This window comes from Delphinus delphis, chromosome 13 (assembly GCF_949987515.2).
Source record: "Delphinus delphis chromosome 13, mDelDel1.2, whole genome shotgun sequence".
Taxonomy (NCBI): Eukaryota; Metazoa; Chordata; class Mammalia; order Artiodactyla; family Delphinidae; genus Delphinus; species Delphinus delphis.
The window spans coordinates 12,319,529-12,333,103 of NC_082695.1; the positions used below are offsets into that span (position 1 = coordinate 12,319,529).

The window sequence follows — 13,575 nt, forward strand, 5'->3', positions numbered from 1 at the left end:
GACCACGGGGAAGTCCCAGGGACTTTCCTAGTTTTAAAACGGAAGATCCCATGTCCCAGGAACTCCCTCTGTCCTGGGTGATCCAGGATGGTTGATTATCCTACCTCTAGGCCACATGGCATGGAAGGAACTGTGTAGTCCTTGCTGTAATTTATCCCTCATGCAGCTGCCTGAATTCTCTTTCTGGACATGTTCCTCCCTTGCCTATGAATCCTCTGTGGCTCCCTAGGGCCCTCCAAACTAGCTTGGGACTCTCCATCATGGTGCCCAAGGTGTTCCCAGCCTTGCTTCCTGATGTCACCTGATCCACCTGCCATGAATCACTCCAACTAGTTGCCATATTGGAGACGCGCTGTGTATTACTCTCTCTCTGGGTTAGAGGAGGAGCTTTCCTGGAGAGGGAACTCACTTCTTGGAGTGTATTCAACTTGTGTCAGTAGCAAAAGAGTTACTTAGCCCAGCCTTTGTAAATAGTATACAACTCATCTGAACCCCCCGCCCCCGCAGTGAGTCAGGGCTCAGGGATATGGCTACCACTCTGTGTCAAGAGAAATCCCACATACCCCAGAGAACCCCAGGAATCCTTGGAGGATGAGGGTAAAGCCACCAGGCACATGGAACCACTCTAAATGAAAATAAAGCCTTCCTTCCTTCCTACACTCTTTAAACTTTTCAAAGCAGTTTCACACACAGCCCTGGACAGATCCCCTTTGTATCTCTGAGAAAAAGAGAGGATGGATGTCATGCCCATCTGACAGGTGGAAAAACTGAGGTCCCGGGCAGAGGGTCCTATACTCAATAAAGAAACGTTTCTGGATTAGGAGGATCAGGCACAGTGACGTTTAGTGTCTCATGGCACGTGGGTGCCTGGTCTACAACTAACCAAAGTCTTCTGCCTTCTATCCTCTGATGTTTTCATTCATTCATTAACTGAATGCTTAGTATGTGTCAGGCACCGTGTTCGTCTCATAATAATGATTGTAGCTAGGGTCGTGGGGGATTTTACTACCTGCAAGTCCCTCTGCTAAATTTTGGATGTGCCTTCATTTCAATGCTCAGAGCAAGCTTCGTGGTATGGGTACAACTACTGTCCCAGATACAGGGGAGGAAACAGACTGAAGAGAGAAAAGCAACCCATCCAGGGTCACTCAGCTCACAAGTGGGGGCTCTGCTGAGGCTCATCGTGTTCCCTGGTGTGGTGTGCTTGTGTGGAGCTCTCACTCTTGTAAGGAGAGAGACATGCCAGTTTTCTGAGGTCCAGCCTTTTCCTCTAAGACTCTCCAGGCTGTTCCCTCCCAGTGAGCAGCACTCCAAATAGGAGAGAAAGGAGACCAATGTTATTGAAGCATCTTCTGTGGGCCAGGCATATGCACCTATGTTTTCCACACCACCTGGCGAAGTAGCTGCAGTTGAGTCCAGAAGAAATCAGGGCTCCTTGGGTTGACGTGATTGGCCAAAGCTGGCACAGCTGGTGTGCTGGGAGTGGAGACCTGGCCTTGGACAGTGATGCCACATGACTTGCTTTTTCTGCCAGTCTTGGCTCTCCCAAAGGACGTGCGGTGGGGAGAGTTTGCTGCAAGTCTTCAGGTCACATAGGAACCACAGAACACTTCTCTTGCGCTTGGTACGTGATCTTAAGCACAAACTCTCCGGACAGGAGCCAGAAAGCCACTCTCCCACCCATTCATTGTAGGGCAGGGGAGCTGGGGACAGGACCCAGGGCCGGGCCCAGTGGAGTCCTGCTGCCCATGTCAGGCAGCAGGTGGCGCTGTGGCCCCGGTTTAACAAGGACGGCGGGAAGGTGGAAAGGAGGGGGGAATCCAGAAAGAAAAACTTGTGGAAAACAAGGATTTAGAAAGAAGAACAATTTGTTCCAAAACATTTGCCTTGTGACGGGGTCATCTATAAATTCTGGGATTTCCTGTTTGCCGCTGGGCAGGCTGGCCGGCGGGCAGGCCACTCTCTTCTCTGCAGTCTGGAAGAATCATTTAAGCCCAGCTCACGAGCTCTGGCCTCCCCTGGCCCAGACTGGCTCTGAAATTTCCCGGCTTTTGTGCCCATAAGCAGGATCCTGTGACAGCAGGTCTCCTTGAGCCGTGCTCCAGTTTCCACGGGGGTGGGAGGAGGAGTGAGATCATGGTCATTTTTAAAGGAGAGACTGTCCTCACGAGCTCCCTATGTTCTCCGTGCTGCCAGGCTTGTTTGAAGGCATAAACTGAGGGAAAAGAATAAAATGAAAGAGACAGAGGTGGATTCTTCTATTTTCCATAGTCACGATTTTGTGTGTGTGGTGAGAACACTTAAGATCTACATTCTTAGCAAATTTCAAGTATGCAATTCAGTACTATTAACCAGCAGTATTATTAAATAGCTCCCCAGAACTTACTTATCTTCAAACTGTAAGTTAGTACCCTTTGACCAACTCCTCCCCGTTTCTTGTACTCCCCAGCCAGCCCCGGCAGCCACCATTCTACTCTCTGCTTCTGCAAGAGCGACGTTTTTAGATTCCACACATAAGTGATACCATGCAATATTTGTGCTTCTGTGTCTGTCTTACTTCACTTAGCATAATGTCTTCTTGTTGTTGCAAATGGCAGGATCTCCTTTTTTATGGCCTAATAATATTCCTTTGTGTAAATATGCCACGTTTTCGTTAGACATTCATCTGTCAGTGGACACTTAGGTTGTTCCCATATCATGGCTGTTGTGAATAATGCTTCAGTGATCATGGAAGTTCAGATATCTCTTCAAGATTCTGAGTTCATTTCCTTTGGATTTATAACCAGCAGTGAGATTGCTGGGTCATATGGTAGCTCTATTTTTATTTTCTTGAGGAAGAAGGTAGCCCCTTTAAAAAAGAGAGAGAGCTCTTCTAGTCAATATGGGGAGAAACATTTCACTGGAAAAGAGAGAGAAAATTCTTTTTACCAGCCTGGTAAAACTTGAACCAAGCCTAAAGCCCAAAGCCATCAATGAATGAATGGCTAAAGAAAATGCATGCATGCTTCCACACATCCATCCACTCATTCATCCATCCATCTATCTACCCATCCATGAATCCATCCATCTACCACTCATCCATCCATCTACCACTCATCCATCCATCTGTTCATCCATCCATCCATCCATCCATCCAATTGCTCACTCATTCACTCAGCAAACAATTATGGAGTACCTACCATATGCTTGTACCTTTTCCTGTTTTTACTCTGAGGGTAAACCTAGACCAGCTCTGTGGTCTCCTCCTGGGGTCAGTGGCATGTGGAGGACATACGAGTAACATCTGGAAATGGGATCCAGAAGGTGGGCTTGGGATTCCTGGACAAGAACTGTTAGGAAGGATTGCAACATATTTGGCCAGGGTGAGGCGTACAGTTTGTGGCTGAAAACAGAGTTTTTCTCTGAATAAGTCAAACGAGCCTGTCTGGGATCAAATCCACGAGGGCTGGACAATCTGGTCTCAGCAAATTAAAACAACATGGGCACCAGCCAGCTACATTTTTGAAAACAGTATTTGTGTTGTTTTAATCAAGGACACCACCTTCTCTGTCCTTTGCTCTTGACAAAAAGCTCTGAATTGAAATGGGGCAGAATTTATAAGAAAATAAAACAATTCTTGGGCATCCCAGCACAAACTCATTTTCCTTTTCATTAGCTTCACAGTTTAAGGGCCTCTCTCTATCTCGTTTTACCCTTCTGCCTGCAGGATTATGAGGATTAATGAGCCCATGCCAAGATAGTGTCTAAGTGACACAAGAGCAACACTGCTCTTTCCATATGTAGCTGAACCCAACCTGTTGCGTCCTTCCCACAGGTGGAGAGTCCCTTTTAGTAGGGTCTTGGTCCCTGCAGTGACTGTGGGCAGCCAAGGGGGCAGCTTGAGCCCCAGGCTGAGTCTGTGTATTAACTGTGTCTTATTTTCTATATTCTGATGCCTTGAACATCTTGGAACCTTGCTACCCAGGGAGGGACTGCTCCTCCTGGACTTAGCCAGTTCCTAGAGATAGTGAACAACTAGCCAGGAAGCACGCCTTTCAAATGCAGACCAACCAATCCAAAGCTCACATCTCCAACCCTCTTCTTGATGGGGCTCTCACCCTCTGAGCCACTGTCTACCTGCCCTAATCACCGCAGGACACACAACTTGGGCACAGCCCCCATGCCCCGGATCTTGCTGAGATTATTCAAACTAGCTCCTCTTGAGCCTGTTTACCCTGCCTCACCCGTTCCTTCCAGGAGAAACCACAATAAAAGTTCTTGCCTGTATTTTTCCCTTACCGCCTCTGCCTCCTGACTGACCCTGGTGCTTCCCCATGTGACCCTGCATGCTGGGCCCTGCCTCCTGTTTCTAGGGATCTATGAGTACAGTACACTTCTTACTTCATGACAGTCATTTCTGTGTCTTGAGTGTCTTATCAAACCTGCTGAAAACGAATCCCAGGTACCCTTAATACAGCATGCTCTGACTGTCTGTGTGACTGTGGCAGGTCGCTGTGCTGTCTTACCTGCAGCCTCCTCTTTCATAAAATGGGGACAGTGATGTCCAGTGCTTGTGGGGATCGAGCAGGTGACAGAAGTGATTTCCCAGCCTCAAGGAGCACCTCTCCAGAGACCTTCTTTATACCATCCTCACTGTTCTCTCTCTCTCTTTTTTTTTTTTTTGGCCATGCCACACGGCTTGTGCAATCTTAGTTCCCTGACCAGGGATCGAACCCATGACCCCTGCAGTGGAAGCAAGGCGTCTTAACCACTGGACCTCCAGGAAAGTCCCTGTTCTCTTTTCTTTTTTTTTTTTTTTTTTTTTTTTTGTGGTATGCGGTCCTCTCACTGCTGTGGCCTCTCCCGTTGCGGAGCACAGGCTCTGGACGCGCTGGCTCAGCAGCCATGGCTCATGGGCCCAGCCGCTCCGCGGCATGTGGGATCTTCCCGGACCAGGACACGAACCCGTGTCCCCTGCATCAGCAGGCAGACTCTCAACCACTGCACCACCAGGGAAGCCCTCTCTTTTCTTTATAACATTTATTTGTAGTTGAAATGACTCCTTTCTTTCTTTGCCTGCCCCACCCCCACTAGAATGAATGCTTTTGTTCACTGCTGAACACCTAGACCAACGCTTAGACCAGTGCGTTGCACACAGTAGGTGCTCATTTTACAATATGGAATGTGTGTGAACGCATCTAGCACTTAGCACACATGCTTGTTGCTTTCCTCCCTCCTTAGTCTTTCGATCTTTCGGGATCCTCTTGCGTGAACTGGCATGGGTTTGGGCCACTTTACAGATTGGAAGCTGATGAAGGAGATTCTAGTCCTTTCTGCTGGCCTGTAAAGCTTTGTGCTTGTGTGGAGGCTCTTGTCCAAGACACTCAGAGCACTTTATAAACGTTGATGACATAAATGGTGTACTTTGTTTGCAGCAGGTGGGGCATGATTTGCCGAAGCAGGATGGTTTCCAGTGAAGCCAAACCTGTTCTGGAAGTGAGTGGAAAGTTTAAGCGCAGTCAGAGACCTCAGGGGCCATTTGCCCAGTGACGTCCAGTGAGTGGCTCGGGACAGCGAAGATTCCTGGAAGGCAGCCCCTCACCCCTAGGTACCCCTTCCTCCCTGCACAGCCTCGTGCCCTGGAGTGGGTATTGTTTTGCTCCATTGGCAGAGCTTCCAGAATCGAGTTAAGAGGATTCTTCTGCTGCCAGAAGCCTCCTTGCATGGATTTATTGAGCCCTCACTTAGCGGAGGTGTTGAGGCTGCAAGTCATATGGTACTCACACTCATTCATCCAACAGAGCCTTCTGAGTATCCGGTCTGGGCAAGGGCTGTGGACAGAGGGGTGAGGAGACCCATGAGGGGACAGTGACTCTCACAGAGGAAGTACTTGACTGAGTGCACACAGCACAGGGTCTGTAGGAGCCCAGAGAAGAGGGTTGGGTCAGGACAGGCTTCTTGGAGGTACTCCTGTTGCTTCTGTTGACACCCAGGAGTCTTTTAGTTATAGGTTACAAAACCCCAGCTCAAACAGGCTTAAGCCATAAAGAAAATACATTAACTCACAGAATGGGCAAATCCAGGAGGCTCTGGCTTCAGGCATGACTGGATCAAGGGGCTTAGATGAGAACTCCATCTCTTGGTGCTTGTTTCTCTCTCTGCCTTGGCCTCATTTCCTCCAACCATAGGCAGCATTTACCCCACTTAGTGGAAAAGATGGGAATTGGAAGCTCGCAGTTCCCATTCTTCTCCTTCTATTCATATGTTTACTTAACCAATATTTACTGAGTGGTGAACAAGACGTCTTACAGATTTAGCCAACAGTTAAACTTGTGTTTTTGGGCCAAAGACACATGTGCAAGAATATTCATTATGACGTTGTTTATACTAACCAAAGACCAGAAACAACCTAAGTGGCCTCCAGAAAGGGATTGGGTGGGTAAATTATGCAGCAGAAGACTGGATGGCAATTGGAAGAATGAGGTAGATTTATATCAGTAGTTCTCACTCTGGTCAGCTTTACCCCCTGAAGGACATTTGTCCAAGTCTGGAGACATTTTTGGTTGTCACAACTGAAGGGGGAGGGGCAGCACTACTGGTATGTAGGGGGTGGAGGCCAGGGATGCTGCTACACGTCCCACAATGCATGGCACAGACCCCACAGTGAAGAGTTACGCAGCCCACAGTACCAGTGGTGCCACGACTGAGAAACCCTGCTCTGTATCTGCTGATGCAGAAATCTGTAGGATATGTTAAGTTAAAAAAAAAGCACTGTGGAAAACAATCAATATAGTAGACTACCATTTGTGCAAAACAAGGAGCATATCTATATATGTGCTTATATATCATAGAATTATCTCCTGATGCATAAATAAGAGAATGGGGAGCCGTGTCTTGTGACGGCCTGGGGGAGAGGTGTGGAAGAGAGATTTATTTTCATTGTACAGCTTTTTTTTTTTTTTTTTTTTTTTTACTGTTTGAATATTTTTAAACCACATACGTGGATTCTTAAAAAAATTAAAATATAAAAAGGATGATAGTTTGACTCGACCTATCCACATTCCCTGTCTGACCCCTTCCTACCCATGTCTTCTCCTTTTGAGATGATTAACTTTAAGAGCAATCCCTCAAAGTCACAGTTGGAACTGATCTTAGAGATCATCAAATCTTAGCAGTAATCAAAGAGGTCGTGGAAATGCTGGCTTAGATGCGTTTAAGTGAGTCTTTTCTGGAGGACTTCTTAGAGCTATTTTTTTTCTTTTTAAATTTTTATTTATTTATTTTTGGCTGCGTTGGGTCTTCGTTGCTGCGCGCCGGCTTTCTGTAGTTGCCGCGAGTGGGGGCTACTCTTCGTTGTGGTGAGCGGGCTTCTCATTGCGGTGGCTTCTCCTGTTGTGGAGCACAGGCTCCAGGCACGTGGGCTTCAGTAGTTGTGGCGCATGGACTCAGCTGTGGCTTGCGGGCTCTAGAGCGCAGGCTCAGTAGTTGTGGCTCACGGGCTTAGTTGCTCAGCAGCATGTGGGATCTTCCCGGACGAGGGCTCGAACCTGTGTCCCCTGCACTGGCAGGTGGATTCCCAACCACTGTGCCACTAGGGAAGCCCCTTCTTAGAGCTTTTAATGCAAGAGTATGACTGGTGGTCTCTGAGGGGGTGCGCCGTACAGAATTAGCAGATGTCCTGACTCCTTTAGCAGGGCCCTAGGGCGGCCATAACAAAGCACCACGTACTGGGGGGCTTAAAACAACAGAAGTTTGTTGTCTTACAGTTCTGGAGGCTAGGAGTTTGAAATCAGGATGGCAGAAGAGCCATGAAGTCTCTAGGGACGGACCCTTCCCTGCTTCTTTGTAGCTTCCGGCAGTCTCCGGCAGTCTTTGGCATTCCTTGGCCTGTAGCTACGTCCCTGTGATCTCTGCCTTCATCACCATAAGGCCTTCTTTCTGTGTGTCTGTCTTCACATGGCTGTCATCTTATAAGGACACCAGTCATACTGGACTAGGGGCCTCCCCTACTCCACTGTGACTTTATTTTAGCTAATTACAATTACTCTGTTTCCAAATAAGGGAACGCTCTGAAAGTCTGCGGTTAAGACTTCAGTGTTTCTTTGGCTGGGGGGTGGGGTGGGGACACAATTTAACTCATCACAGTTCCTAAGCATACACATATGTAAATAGTTTTTCCATTTCATTTCAAAAGACTACTGTTCTTCTGATTATGTTTCAAGTAATGTGGATCTCATATAGTTCCGTCACTTTGCAGTTGAGGCATCTGAGGCCCAGAGAGGGACAGTCACTAGCTCAAGATCACACAGCAGATTAGGGGCAGGGCTAAAACGAAAATCTAGGTCACCACTCTCCTGGAGAAGAGAGTCAGTGAACCCTGTCTGTCCTCGATAGGAGCTGCTCTTTATATATGAGGCTGCGACTAACTGGTGATCAAGACAGCATTCATCAATTCATCAACTCATCCACCCACCTACCATTCCACTGTTTTATCTCCCAACATGCAAGCAAAGCTACCTGATGGAGCAGTTCCTACTCCTATGGACACGGGTCTTACTTCTGAATGTTCCCAAGTGTGTTCTCTGGGACTCTAGGTTGTATGTGATAGAAACCACTGTTTGAAGTGGTTGAAGACTGTTGAAGCCATAAGAAGAATTTATTGGCTCATGTATCAGAGGAGACACAGCTGGATCCAGGAGGCCAAACAACGCTGTCCTCGTCCTCCCTCTCTCCTCCTCTCGGTCCTTCTTCTCTTGTGTTGGCATCATTTTCAGACACACTTGCTCTGTGGTGGGAAGCATGGTTCTGGCAGCTCCAGACTCACCAGCGCTGAAAGGAGAGTCTTCCCTTTCCCCAGGCTCCCACCAAGGTCCCTAGGAGGGCTTGCTGCCCACACCCCAGAACCTATTCCTATAACCAAGAGTATTTGGTTCTCTGCTTGGCCAGACCTGGAGCAGGTGAGTGGGGTCAGCTCCACCTGAACCACGATGTCTGAGAATGGGACCGTACTCATTCTCCTCAAAGGTGTTAGTCAGGTGAAACACAGTGCTGCCCCTTTGCTGACTCTTCAGCAAATGCACAGTTACTTACAGTGGTGACTGGGTGGAGACTAAAAGGCTCTGGGCAGCCCCATTCCCACTGCTGTGGGCCAATTTGAACCATGGGTTCTTTGGTCTCCTCTGTGTTTCTCTTGACTCTTTTCACTCTAATGGATGTTTACTTTTCTATCCCCCACCCATAACCAGACTGTAAACTCCTTGAAGGCCCCTGGTTTATTCCCCTTTGCACATCAGTCTGTAGTACAGCAGGCAGAGTAGGCTCTCAGTAAATGCGCATTGAATTGGGAATCTCTCATAGGTCTACGGATCTCCTAGGTACTCCATAAAATTTTGCTGAATGAATTAGTGAATGATTGTATGGTTCTGTGGATGGATGGATGGATGGATGGATGTGAGGATGGATGGATGCATGCATAGGTGGATGGACGCATGGATAAATGGATGGATAGACACGTGAATAGGTGGTGGATAGATGAATAGATGGGTGGCTGGCTGGCTGGCTGGCTGGATCAATTGACTGATGCATTGATGCATGGGTGGATGCATGAATGGATGAATGGATAGGTGAACAAGTCGATGCATGGATGGAGAGGAGAGTTGACAGGTGCTATCATGATCATCACTCTGTCACAGCCTCTACTGCAAAGAGCAACTCCTATCAAGGGCGGAAAACTCACTGATTCTTTCATTGTCTGGCTACCTGTCTGATTTCTGTAACACAACCTGGTCACTTTCATTTACAAGACAAGGTGTTAGTGCTCATTTGCCTAGTGAATTTCATCCTGATTCTACTGTTGATCATCACAGACAGTAATGAACCGTGCTGCAGAGGACAAGGACCCAGCTGCCTGCTCTAAAAAAGAAGGAAACGGTTAAGAAGTAGGAGCTGTGTGCACCCCTCTCTCTTCCTGTAGACAGACTTTATCCATACGGTAGTGGAGATGGCTAGGGTAATCCTCAAATCACATCCTTCCAGCTCCGTAGAGTGGCAGCTGTCTTACCCTCGCTTGTACAAGCCAGGAGAAGGGCCCGGGCATCCTGGATCTGATGCTCTGGAGACAGCCCTGCCGTGACTTCCCTAAATGTGCTGCCCGATGGAGACTCAGCCTGCCTCCGCTTCAGATGGAGTCGATCCCAACAGGGAGAGCATAGCACTCTGCCCTGTGGAACTCTGGCTTCCCTACTCCCCTTGCTCTTGCCCTCATGCCTCCCGGGAAAGGGGCCAACTCAGCAGTCAGTCTCAGAGGGAAACCCTCTTGGGAAACAGCCCAGAGGGACCACCTGCACTGGCGGGCAGCAGAGCTGTTGGTAGCTGGGCAGCCCTCTGGAGTCCAGCTTGCAGTCAGAGAGTGCTCACCATCAAGCACAGCAGACCCCCCGTCTCACTTCGGTGTCAGCTCTTGTGAGGTTCAGTGAAGTAGTTGGCTGGATGCTGAGCGGAAAGGCTCTTTCCTGCTGCCCCTGCCACGCTGTCCACGGGGTGCTGTACAGGAGCAGTGTGCATTCAGCTCCTCCTACGTGCCAGGCTCCCTCCTACCCGCGTGAGACAGCTATTAATATCCCCACTTTACGAAAGAGAAAATGGGCTCAGAGAGATGCGTGGACTCACTCGTGTTCATGCACGAGCCAAGACTCAATCTGGGGCTCCCTGCAAGTTCACAGCCACCTCTGTGGACTGGTGTGGCCAGGACTTCAGTGGTGCTCACTGCTGGTCCATTTTGGAGTTGAGTCAATGGAAACCTCACTTAGCTATTTATCTTTTGTATCAGCAGTTCATGAAGCATCATAGCCTGTGAGGGAGACAAGTTGCCCACGGAAACAAAGATTGATGCTAAAAACTGGAAATGAGTCAGTGTTAAGCGCTTGTGTGCCCTTTCTGTTTTGGCTGCTGAAATTGAGTAAAAAGCATGGGACCCTGGGAGAAGTGATGTGAGGATCCCTAAGAGCTCCCATCACCTAACAGCTCCTTGGTTTCCTGAGATTTCACCTGGAGACCTTCGTTTCTTAGGGTCTGAAATCCTTTTGGATTTTTTTTTTTTTTTTTTTTTGCGGTACGCTGGCCTCTCTCTGCTGTGACCTCTCCCGTTGCGGAGCACAGGCTCTGGACGCGCAGGCTCAGCGGCCATGGCTCACGGGCCCAGCCGCTCCGCGGCATGTGGGATCTTCCCAGACCAGGGCACGAACCCGTGTCCGCTGCATCGGCAGGCGGACTCTCAACCACTGCGCCACCAGGGAAGCCCCCTTTTTGATTTTTGAAAGACTTTAATTAAAATGACAATACCTCTGAGAATGGTCAGTCAGGGTTTGAGCCTGTGCATCAGCTTAGAGCTTAAGCAAAGGAGCAGAGAGTGTGGCCTTAGGAAAGGGCACACGATGCACAAACGTGAATGGGAAGCAGGTGCAGACCCTGAAAAGAGGACCAACTTTGCCTCCATCATGATTTCACCCAAGGCCAGCTGAAAAGGGAGAATATTGTATTGGCTATTTATTGGTGCATTACAGATTATTCTGACACTTAGAAGCTTAAAGCAACAATAAACATTTATCATCGCATACAGTTTCTGTGGGTCAGAAATCTGAAGATGGTTAGCGAGGTGGTTCTGACGCCTGCTCTCTCAAGAGAGAGTGGGTGGGAGCTGGGGCTGCAGTCTCATCTGAAGGCTTGGCTGAGGCTGGAGGATCTGCTCCAAGTGACTCACTCACATGGCTGTTGGCAAGATGATGCTGGCCAATGGCAGGAGGCCTCAGTTCCTCTCCACATTGACGTCCCCCTAGGGCTGCTTGAGCATCCTCACAACATGGTGGCTGGCTTCCCTCAGAGCAAATGAGCTGAGAGAGGGAGAGAGAGAGAGAAGAAAGAGGAGGCTGCAATGTCTTTGACCTTGGCTTAGCAGTCTCACTCCATTTCTGCAATATCCTACTGGTTCCACTATTCATTGCAGGAGAGTCCCACACAAAGGTGTGAAAACCAGGTGGTGAGATTATTGGGGACCATCTTGGACACCAACCCGTGGCTTCTGCAGTCATCCTCTTTATTGTACAAGTGACAAAATGGAAGCATGAAGAGCTTACCTGAACACATCCTGGATTTTTTTGTGAGTCAGGGGTCACATCTGATTGTTCACTATAACATTCCTGGAAGCGCCTACAACAGTGTCCAGCATTTAGTGGCTATTCAGTAAACACTCACTGAATGAGATGTGTGAATGAACTCATGCTTGAGAAAGTAAAGTGGTCCTTGAAACCTAGTCCATTTTATTTACTGTCCCATTAGATGTCTTTAGGGAGCAGGGATCGAGGAAGAGGATTTTGCATTGCTAGATTTCTCATATCGTTGACTTTTTGTGCACGTATGTGTTACCGTGGCCTATCGTTTGTTGAGTCCTCTGTTTCTTTAAGACCCGAGTCTCCTGGTGTGTTGTTGAAGGGAAGGGGTTTGCAGAAACCCCACAGGGAGGAGCCCTCCCCTTCTTTGGATGAAAAAAGGGTCACTGTACTTGCAATAGAGTTATAACTCGTTACCAGATTTAAACACAGGGCCTCTCATATGTCAAAACCTCAGAGCAGAGAGATTATATATATGGGTAGCATATATATAAATGTATGTATAATTTATGCAATATTTCTCCTATTCGCGCTCTCTACCTAAGCTACCCATTAAAGCCCATCACATTAATTTAATTGAAAAATTCTGGGGGAATTGTATTAGTTTTTTTCCCATTAAATTAACATTACAGCCTTTAAATAGATGTCCTGGATGCCTATTGTTGCTAACAAAATTATTATGCAAATTGAAATCTGCCCTTTCTGGATTTGGCCACCAGCTTCTCACCCTCCTCCTCTTTCCGTGACCCCGTTAATTTAATTGCCCTTTCCCCTGAGTTCCCAGGCCACAGAAGTGGGACAGGAACCCTGACCTAAGCCAGAGGCTCCAGGCGGGGCTGTGGGGCTGGATCTGGGCTCAGCAGAGCAGGTTAGAGTTTTAGACTCTGGTCTCCAAGGCCCTTGTGAAAACACTCTTATCCCGAGAAAGAGAAAAAGGGTGGGCGGTCTTTCCCAGGCCCCTCTGTGGCCAAGATTGTGCTTAGTATTAAAGAGGATGGCATGTGAGTCAGAGGGGCTGGGTTCGAAATTGGATTCCACCCCTTAGTGAGTCTGAGATTTTGGGCAAATTTCCTAACCTCTATAAAACCAAAACAACCACCCCTCCCTCAAGGGAAGCTGAAGGAGGACGTGAAATAATGGACAGTGCCTGCCTGGAGCAGGTGCCCCTGAAGGGTTGCTATTATCACTTATCATTCACTCGTTCATTCAGCCATTCATTCAGGAAGTAGTCTTGGAGCCCACTGGGCTGGGTGCAGGGGCTGTGGCGAGAAGCAGATGACCCAGCTCTCTGATCTCCTGTAACTTGTATGGTGGGGTGGGGGGTGGGGAATAAACAAGTAAGTAATATGATTGTGCATAGAGGTAGGTGTTATTGCCATTATTAGCAAATCAGACATGTGTTTAAAAAGTGAAAAATGCAGTTCTGCTAATT

The 13,575-nt window shown here is 48.2% G+C and overlaps 1 protein-coding gene across 10 annotated transcripts in view; it reads left to right on the forward strand.

The window, feature by feature from the left end:
- SPRING1 (SREBF pathway regulator in golgi 1) overlaps window positions 1–13,575 on the forward strand; it is a 336,951-nt gene that overhangs the window by 100,308 nt on the left and 223,068 nt on the right. The window lies entirely within an intron of this gene.